The sequence below is a fragment of the Carassius gibelio genome, chromosome B2 (assembly GCF_023724105.1).
Source record: "Carassius gibelio isolate Cgi1373 ecotype wild population from Czech Republic chromosome B2, carGib1.2-hapl.c, whole genome shotgun sequence".
NCBI classification, from domain to species: Eukaryota; Metazoa; Chordata; class Actinopteri; order Cypriniformes; family Cyprinidae; genus Carassius; species Carassius gibelio.
The window spans coordinates 22,567,521-22,577,562 of record NC_068397.1 but is presented as its reverse complement, the minus strand read 5'-3'; positions in this window follow the sequence as shown (position 1 = coordinate 22,577,562).

Sequence of the window (10,042 nt, the reverse complement as noted above, 5' to 3'; positions counted from 1 at the left end):
ACAAACTGGAGCAGCATGTGAGTGAGTGTGACGGTGTTCTCGTAGTATTCTGCCCTGACATGTGAGGATGGAGGGAGTGGAGTCCGAGCATGTGTCAAATACACATTAAAGGAAAGTGCTGGGCAGGGCCAAAACACCTCCCAACTCAGCTGCTCTTTTCAGGGGAGGACAACAGAGCTCAGGGTGGTACATGAAACTGGGGATGTTACATAATTGGAGTGTGCGTGTGTGCAGACATTGACAACCAAAGGACACAGAGAGAAAGAAAAAAGTGTGCTTGAGGTCAACTATGGAAACATGGTCCTTTGTTTTGATTTGGCACGCATTTACTCTTGTAATCAGCTGCAGGTGACTAAACATCCATGCAAAAATAGCTGATCTTTCTAAAGAGAAAACAGCAGGGTGGGGCCTGAAAAATACAAGCGGGATTATGAAGAACAGACAGTGTTTTTGTGGCTGAAAAATGACAGTGACCGCCATCAACTGTTGTTGTTTTGCACACTGCAAAGGTGTTGGTTTGCTAGGATAGAGTCTGTATCATTAACACGCAGTTGCAAAGCAATACTTAACGTCTTAAGAGCTTAAGACTGATCCGTGAGCATGTGCAAGTGTATGCATGCTTGCCTTGTTTACTATTACTGCACTGCAGATGCTGGAAAATTTGTCTTAGTGTCCAAAACAGAGCAAAACAAAGTTGCAGTCAAGCAGAGGGTTGTGTAACTTTTTTGACATTTAAGAATTTTTAGAACACGTTTTGGAAAATAGTGTGTCTTGATTCAGTGTCAACAAAAAAATGAATAAAAATCCTTAGAAATATTTGATTACGTATAGTCTAGTTGCATATTCATATTAAGGTACAATGCTAAAGATGTATTATATATCGATAATGTATCCGTATAATACGTCTCTTATACTCACCATTTATCTATTCATGTGAAACATAACAATATAAAATAATTGTTTTCTATATTGTTTTAATATATTTTATGTTGACATTTTTTGAAAGATATCAAGTTTGGTAACACTTAAAGCCTTTATGTATAATTCATTATTATTATTAAAGTTTATAATGCATTATAATTATTCATAATGTGCATATTACGTCCCCTTGGAATTATAAGGTTCTATCTGTGTTCTGAGTAGTTTTGAGATATTGAGCTTTAAAGTTTTTGTGTTCCATAGACTTGTGTAGATAGAACCTTTTTGTTTTTTCAATAAATAATCCCAAAATGTACACAACTTAAAATAAAACATCACATAATGTAAATAAATTGTCACAGAATAAGAATATGTGAATAACTCAATTTTGACAAAAATGTCAGATAGAACCTTATAATTCCAAGGGGACGATTACACAATATCTTGTTGTAATTCTAACCAAATTTAAAACGGCTAGTGTAACAAAGTGTCATAAACTGTGGTTACAGTTATTCATGAGATTGTACAATGCATTATAATGTGAGTTACAAGGAGTAATCAATGCATTTAAACTATTTTTGTAATGCATTATACATAAAGGCTTTAACTAAAGTGCTACCAAAAGTTATTTTTTAAATTAGTTACATTTTTTATTTAATATACTTTATATTGGATTTATTGGTTGATATTGGATATTTTATTGTTGCTATCATCTAACACTCATTTAAAGATCTTTACATTTATTTAAGACACATATAATGTAAAAACACTTATGTCAATTTTTCATATTATACATTATAATCGTGTAATGTCTAAATTAATTTATAGGATGAATTACAATTTATTTATTTATTTTGTTGACAAAATAATTCATGCATGTTTCTCATGTCATCTATTTGTCTATCATCCATTAATATTAAAATAATTTTAAGCTTATTGATATTCGCCATACTTTTAATATCGGAAAATTCGGAAAATCGGAAAAAGGGATTGTGCATTGGGCAACAGCACTAGCAGCCTCAGCAGTGCACAGACGTCCTGTGTCTCACTGCAAACGTTCAGTAATGTTGCCTGGCAACACCCCTCGAACAGTTGCCATGTGTATGGACAGTATAGAGTGTGCTGATGATTCATACTTTCATTGCAACTAGCAGAGCGTAGAGTGTGTGTTAGTGTTTCCTCGTGCTGTGCGGATAAGTGAACGGTTGTACAGCATGACTAAATCATTCGGTCAGCATTCTGCATGATTTTATCGGTGGTGGTATTTTGAATGGCTTTACGTCAGCCTACACACAATACACTACTATCACACTATCAGGTGATCAAAGCAGACATTCCCCGAGCCCGTCGTGTGTCCTGCACAAACCTGATTTTGGAGGGGGCAGATGAGACAGGATGAGGGGGAGACTGAAAGAGGAATACTGTTGCTTTCTGTCATGCCACATTCCATCTCCACCTACAGTTTCCTATAGAAGATGTGTTATGAATATTTGACATTGTGCGTTCTGGCACTCCCTGTAAAATCCATTAAGTCTCGTGACAAAAATGCATTTCTGGTAAACTACTATCCTCTGCAGCCTTAACTAGTCATGCATTACTAAAGTCATGAGTAAATGATGGGCATGGGTAGATGCTGGAAACAAAAGCTCTGGAATTTAGATTTGCTTGCTGTTTTCCTCAAGTTCAGCATGTTTTTAATCATCTTTTTTCACAATAGGCCTTCCTCTAGTTGGCATGCAGGCACATCCTCCCTTACAAACTCATTTTCTCATCTTCATAGTAATCCTTTGGGGAAAAATTGTTTTACCTTACCTTGACCTTACAAAAGACGCTACTTCTGTAATGCTAATTCTGCATTCTCAAGATGCATTCGCTACACAGAAGAATATATTTAAATCAGTATTTCAGTGGTTTTTATCAATACATTGAGGGCATGTTTTTTTGTTGTTGATCCTTTTACATTTTTCAGAATATCTTATTTCATGTTTTGTAGGAAAAAAAAAGCCATTTGGAACGAGATGAGAGTCAGTAGATGAGATCATTTTTATTTTGAAGTAAACTAGCCCTTTAAACAATGCATCAGTGCTGTCAGATGTGTTAATATAATTTTGAACATAATGACAGTAATATTGTTATGACAGTAATTTTCACATTTAAAATGAATTACTAAAAAAAAACTATACTTTTAGTACAATTATGTACCATAATGCTTTAAAAGGCTTTTTTTTTTCTTTCTTTTTTTAAATAAAGTGGGTCACTCTAAAGGGGCCCAACATATCAGATCACATGATGACCTTTCAGCCATCATAACACTATTGGCTAACAAAACAAAACCAACAAAAAATAAAAATAAATAAAAATAAAAATAAAATAATCTGAGTGTACAATAGAGTGCTGCAGGGATGATGTATTTTGTAGGCCAACACCCAGAAGCAAGTTAGCATTTTAGCACTTTCTTGGCACATCGTCAATGGATTTTTAAAAAAATGCCTGAAATCTCTGAAAACAACACAAATTCAAGACAATTTCACACTTAATAAAATAAAAAATACCTCAGTTATAGCCCTTTGTGACTTTTTAAAATCTTTTACCATGGATTAAAAAGTCAGTTGCTAAAAAGTGGCTAAATGAGGCTGTGCTTTAAAAGTGCCACAAAAAAAAAAAAACATCCTTTGAGTCATGTTATAGCTTCGGAAATTTGAGGTGCCATTATGATAATCAAAGCAAACATTAATTTGTTATGCATAATTCCAGTATTACTAGTAGACTTACTAACCATCAGTAGCTGCACATGGAAGGTCACATAAACGATCTATAAACCTTCTCATTGCAGATAAGGTGGGCTTCAGATAATGAGGACTCCCCTGCTGACACTGAATCACATTAGTACCTTCTTCCTGCTCAATAACCAACAATCTTCTACACTGGATTCCATCTGTCCACAAAGGGCACTTTCATAATCTCTGCAATAATCAAGTATGCTTTAAATTATCTCCAATAAGTATGGTCTAAAACAAACTACCTTAGATGGCAGTTCTTCTGAAGCTCATGTCAGCTTTACAGCATGATTTGAAAAGACGGAGAGATAAAGTATGTCCATCATCCTGAGTCAAGTCAATTATTAACATAGACAATGAAATACCAGGAAGATTCTGTTATGAATGACACCCATATATGGATAACAGTTAACAATTATGCGCCAGTAAGACATGTAACGGCATGTGTCTAGAAACTGAGTTTGTCAACCACATCAATGGCATGTAAGAAGAATTATAAGAATGTACAAACGGAAATACCTGAAAATGTCTTAACATGATACTTCATGCATTTAAATGGCTGTACATCTGTTTTGTGGTGACACTTCCTTTGTTCATGTCTATGGATTTCTGATAAATGATGGTACAAAAAGAAAGAAAGAAAAAACAACTGAGACATTTTTCAAAACATTAAATAAGAAAATAAATTAAGAAATAAAGCAACACTATAGTTTAGGGACCAGTTCTCATGATTAGCTAGTTGCCTTTTAGCATGCATATTGCTGGCATATTAGCTGTTTTTATCAGGCCTACTTAAAATTCTGCATGACCATATTCTACAACCCTAATCCTACCCAATACCTAAACTTAATAATTACCTTACTATTAATCTACATTAATTATGAGTTTATTGAGGCAAAAGTCATAGCTAATAGCTAGTTGATAGAGAGAATTGGTCCATACAGCTTTGGGTGACATGAAGGTAAGTAAATTATTTTTGGAGATTTTACACTGAACTTTAAAAACCTTAGGATCAAATGTGTGGTTCATGCTGGATTTATGATTTGCTTGCAGTATGAGGGTGTGTTTGGTCACTTTGCATGTATTAAGCCACTTCAGAAAAGTCAACAAGTGAAACAAGTCATTCTTAATGCAATCATTCACTGCAGTCCTGCTAATATTATCACTGAAAAATAGGCAGATCCGACACACCTGGGGCAAAGAGCCAAATGACAAGACGATTATCAAGGCTTTGGGAGCCTTTAACATTGAATTAAATAAAGGCATCTAAACTCATGAAATAAGACAATTAGCATGGTCAAAGTCTTCTAATGCATGACAGGAATGCTGAAAACGTTGCACAATCTTCTGGAGGCAATATGACTTGTGCAGTTGCATATCAAGCAGTTACTTCTTGAGGGTGTAGTCAGTACTGTAAACCGGCCTCCTGCAGTGAACTTTGGAATGTGGAATGCATGGAATGCAACGCTTGACAGTGTGGTGTGGAATTCTGACCTCGGGTTTCCCTCTTTCTTTTCCTTTTTCTCTTTCTCACTTCAGAGTATTTACTACGAAAGCAATGCATTCTGTCTTTGAAGTGCACCTTTGAAGATCTCTAGCAGTATTAGATCTAGTATTCAGGTTTAGTTTGAAGCATTTATTTAAACTAGATGCATTGAATTTAAATTTGTGCAGCCAGTAACTGACTAATGAAGCTTCTTTGCAGTGGTTGTGCCATGCTGAGCCAGGTTTTGTCACCCCCAGCCATCTGTATTCAGCGCAGGATTAACCTCTCGTACAAAAGAAACAAGAAGAGCCACTTCCCTCTTTCTGTGCATTGTCGCAGTTTATCTGGAACTCTTTTCAGCTCAGCATGCAAAGCCAACTTCCTGTTAGCTCTACGAATGACGTAATATTAGCGACCGTTTCTAGAAAAAGTGCATGCGCTGCTGAGTGTACATTTGGAGACTCCCTGGACTTACAGTGAAGTTGCAATATGACTGCATTTTCAGTAACAATAATCAATTGTTGATAAGCAGAGTGCATATGATGTATTTACACTACCCTTCCAAATTATGGGTTTAGTAATGAGTCAGTAAAAGCTGTTTTTTTTAATTAATTTTTTTCTATCAAAGAATCACAACTGTTTTCAACATTGCTAATAATAAGAAATGTTTATTGAGCACCAGTTCAGAATGATTTCTGAAGAATCATGTGACACTGAAGACTAATGACTGCTGAAAAAAATAATAAAGTCCAAATGCGAGGAGTGGCTAATTACTCAGATTGTTTATTCTGTAATGATATTGTCAAAAAGTGCCTACGTGGCTCAGACAAAAAGAAACAACTCTGTAATTTGGTTGTCTCTTTAGCTGTAATCCTGTTTTCTGCTTGTTTTTGCTATTTTGAAAAGAGAGAGACCTCTGTACTAGAGCACAACCAATCTGTAGGCACATAATATATCATTGGGTACATTCAGTTAAGCTTTATAAGATATTTTTATAGTTTTTCATCTCCTGGCATCTTTAAAATGGACACTGTGTTGTGGGATGTCAGTATAATTGAAAGATACAACTCAAAGTAATTCTCATATTCTGCCTGTATTTGCACATGCACTAGACAGACAGCAAAATAACAGACAGGAGGCTCTACAATTATTACTAGCCTGTTTGCCTAATTTGTCTCTTGAGTGCAGAAACTACCTGCATAGCCAGACAGTTAGCTGGAGTCTGCCGGAGTTAGACAGTTAGCTGGGGCTGCTGAAGGTTTGTTAAGTCGCTGTGATGACTGCGTGATCAGGGCTGGAACCGTTGTGGATCATGCAGTCTCCCAGACACCGATACACACAGACGCCTGGCTGCGAGCCAGCAAGTCAGGGAGGTTCAGACGACCTGCTGTCAACATTGTAAATATGCTTTTCAACCCATTCTCAGCTGGGTGAAAAAAGTTTTAGCTGTTACTCATGGTTGATTTGTGGAATTGAGTCACTCTGGTTATTGAACAGACTGTTGTCTGAATGAGCCGTTGCAGAAATGAAACTTCGCTTGAACAGTATTTAGTGTCTCTCTTCTGGAACTGCGGGTTTGTACTTGTATCAAACAATGTCAAAACACTGTAAACATGATTCTACTCCACCCTCAAAATAGCATTAATGTATTAGTACTGTATAATGTATGTTTGCACGCATCTGTCTGCCTGTTTGTTTACCATTATTGGACTTTTTTATAAAAACATTGACCCTTGCACTTCCAGTTGGTTTAGAGATGATTCAGAGCAACTCAACAGCAGGAAACAAAGGTTAAGCCACCCTCTTGTTTATCTCTCGTTAGAAAGCACTGGTAAAATTACCTGCACACTTAGACTTTTGGAGAGACTCACTGAATAAGATGGCCTTTGATGACCTAAACTGATCAGGTGGCCTTTGACTCAGTGCTTAAAGAAGACAAGAAGAGAAAATATAGGTTTGCTAACAGCTAAATAAGAAGATGTAAATGCGTTTCATATTATTGTTTATATATATATATATATATATATATATATATATATATATATATATATATATATATATATATATATATATATATAAAATGTGTGATAAATAAAATTAATTTTTTACACAAAAATTCTGTTACATTTTGAGTAAAAAAATAAATAATGTAGCAATATTACAACTATGAGATATAATTTTAGCAACATAAATTTGTATTCTTTATAATTCTAAACTTTACAGTATGTTACATAACACAAAGATAGTATTCCATCATATTTTATAAAAATATATTTATTTTTTAAAATATATTTTTAGCCTCTTAATGTAATTTTCTTCCAAAAAAAATCAATTGCCAAGCTTTTACTTAAGCATTTTACCATCTCTCTCTCTCTCTCTCTTGCAGTGTAATCGGGGCAAATAACAATATTTATTTAACCCTGAGCAAGGGAAAGGTTAGTTGACATTTAAAGTCATACTCATGAATATTGGCATAAAATGTTTTCAGACTGAGAAGCATAAATTAATGCAAGTCCATGGTTCTGATCTAACCATACATTACCGATACATTACAAATACAATGCACAATAATCAGTGCATTGCACTACAGATCTGATTAAAAGTCTGACAGTTATAACAGGTTGGAAGATAAAAATCCTTAATTTTGCCTATAATTACAGCTTCTGTGCACTGTGTTTGGACTAGTTCTTAAAACCTGTGACTGCTTTCCTTTCTGCCACTGTGGTTCTGACCCTGAGCTCTGCAGAAATGTTAGGTTTGGCATTAGCTGTCGTCTCTCTCCGCCACTGATGATTGCCCCCAGACTGATTGATTTCTGCAGAGGAAACAGGAGCCTAATAATTGCTTTTACATATGAGTGTGATACGTGGCTTTAGAAATGTTTGCATGATTGATTTGTTTCGGGCAACACCTAAGTTAGATCTGCTTATTACTGGAAGTGCAATACAACTAAAAGTAAAAAAACAGGTTGGTTTGTTGAGGTCTTGCATTTAGAGAATGCAAACAGCTCTTGACATTGATTAAAGCTGATAAACATTATCTGTGTCTTGGTGAGGTGGGCACTAAATTAAGTTTAGTTTGCAACCCACTTCATCTGATGAGGGCTTTGTGTGTGGCATTGTGTTTGTGCAGCGTGTGCTGTCAGATTACAGGCTCAGGCCTGACGGGTGTGTGTCTGACTTCCCACTGGCTCCAGTGCACTTAACTTCTGCTAATCAATCAGTCACAGGAGGGAGTCAAACATGTTCTCAGCTTCAGTTTAAAGGCACAGAGTGACTAATGAATGAATCTCTTTTACCACCGGTAACCCTCACTCAGACAGATATGGTGTTTCCTGAGTGAGAGACTTTAAAGGAAGTGAAGAAACCACTGAGTGCTCTTATCAAGGTATAGTCGGCGCTCGATGGCTTCACAGAAAATAAGCAGTCATAAAATACAGCACCATTCTGTCTATACACACAATACAGACAATAATTAACCTAGCAAATTATATACAATATTCACCCCAGAATGGAAAAGTTCTTTGAAGTAGGCTCTAATTGACAAGTTATGATCTTGATGATACACCTTTTGGCGTCTGTATTATATAACCTTGCTTTTGTTGAATAAAAAGAGCAATTTATATTGATTTTAATGTGGCTCCCTTCAGTCGCAGAACATCCATGCAAGTGGTGTGTTGCTATTCTTTTTCGGTTCTTCCATATTTGCAGACCATTCATCTCCAGTGTCGTAAAAAGGAAACATGCTGTGGTGACAACAGGAAATGTGGGGTGTAAAGCTGTGTATGATATACTCATGAGTTTATTTATATCATAGGACTGGCCCAGTGTTTGCGTCAAGGAGAAGGGTAGGTGGATTGATGCACCATTAGGATTTAATGGTTAATGATATGTGATGCAAGTTCAACTCTTTTATCAGTTGATACCTGTTGCCTTTACCTGTATTGTCTAAAATAAGTCTCTTAAAAATCATTGTTCTTAATTGGCATTCCATGAAGAACTTCTAACATCCATGGAATCTTTCCATTGGACAAAATGTTCTTTAGATTATTAAAACTAAGAAATCTTGTAGATCTTTTAGGAACTGTTCATTGAAAGGTACTTTGGGGAAAAATGGTTAATCTACGGCATCATTGCAAAACCTCCCATTTATTTTAGGAGTGTAGGTTTGTTTAGTTCCCATATGGCCACTATCTCTGCTTAAGAACACTTATATAGGTAAATATTATATTAATGCACTTTCAAATAAAATATGAATTGTACAAATGTGCAGTTCTGTTTAAGGCTATTGTTAAACAGACCTTGACATTCAGTCAGAACTAATTGAATTTACGTGCAGACATTAGATCTCTTGTGAGGATTAAAAGTCATGTGACTGCTTTGTTTGCTGTTGCACAAAAGTGGACTGCATAATGAACGCAGTGATGAGAGGGTCTTATTTTTCTCGCCCCCTGACCTTGGCTCAGCAGAGCACATGAACTCATTAGTGTGTCAGAAAGAGAGGGTGCACATGACACTCGTTCTGACCCCAGTTATCAGTTATGCATGGCACATTCGAATCTGTTATGTTTTATGTTTGACAAGTATATTTTCTGAGCAATAGATTAATATCCTTCACACATCTTATTATTATTATTCAAATTTATTTGAAAAGGGACCATGTACAATTTAACATAAATGTTTCCATTTCATGCATTGTACCGAATTTAGCCAATGGCTAGTTTTCATCCGCAGTCCCTTGGCAGGTAATCATAGTCACCATCTTGAATGGTTCTATCCAATATTTCTTGTATAAATGCTTTATTGTATATATAATTTCCCATACATATACTTGTTTTTCCTATACATATATACTTGTGGAT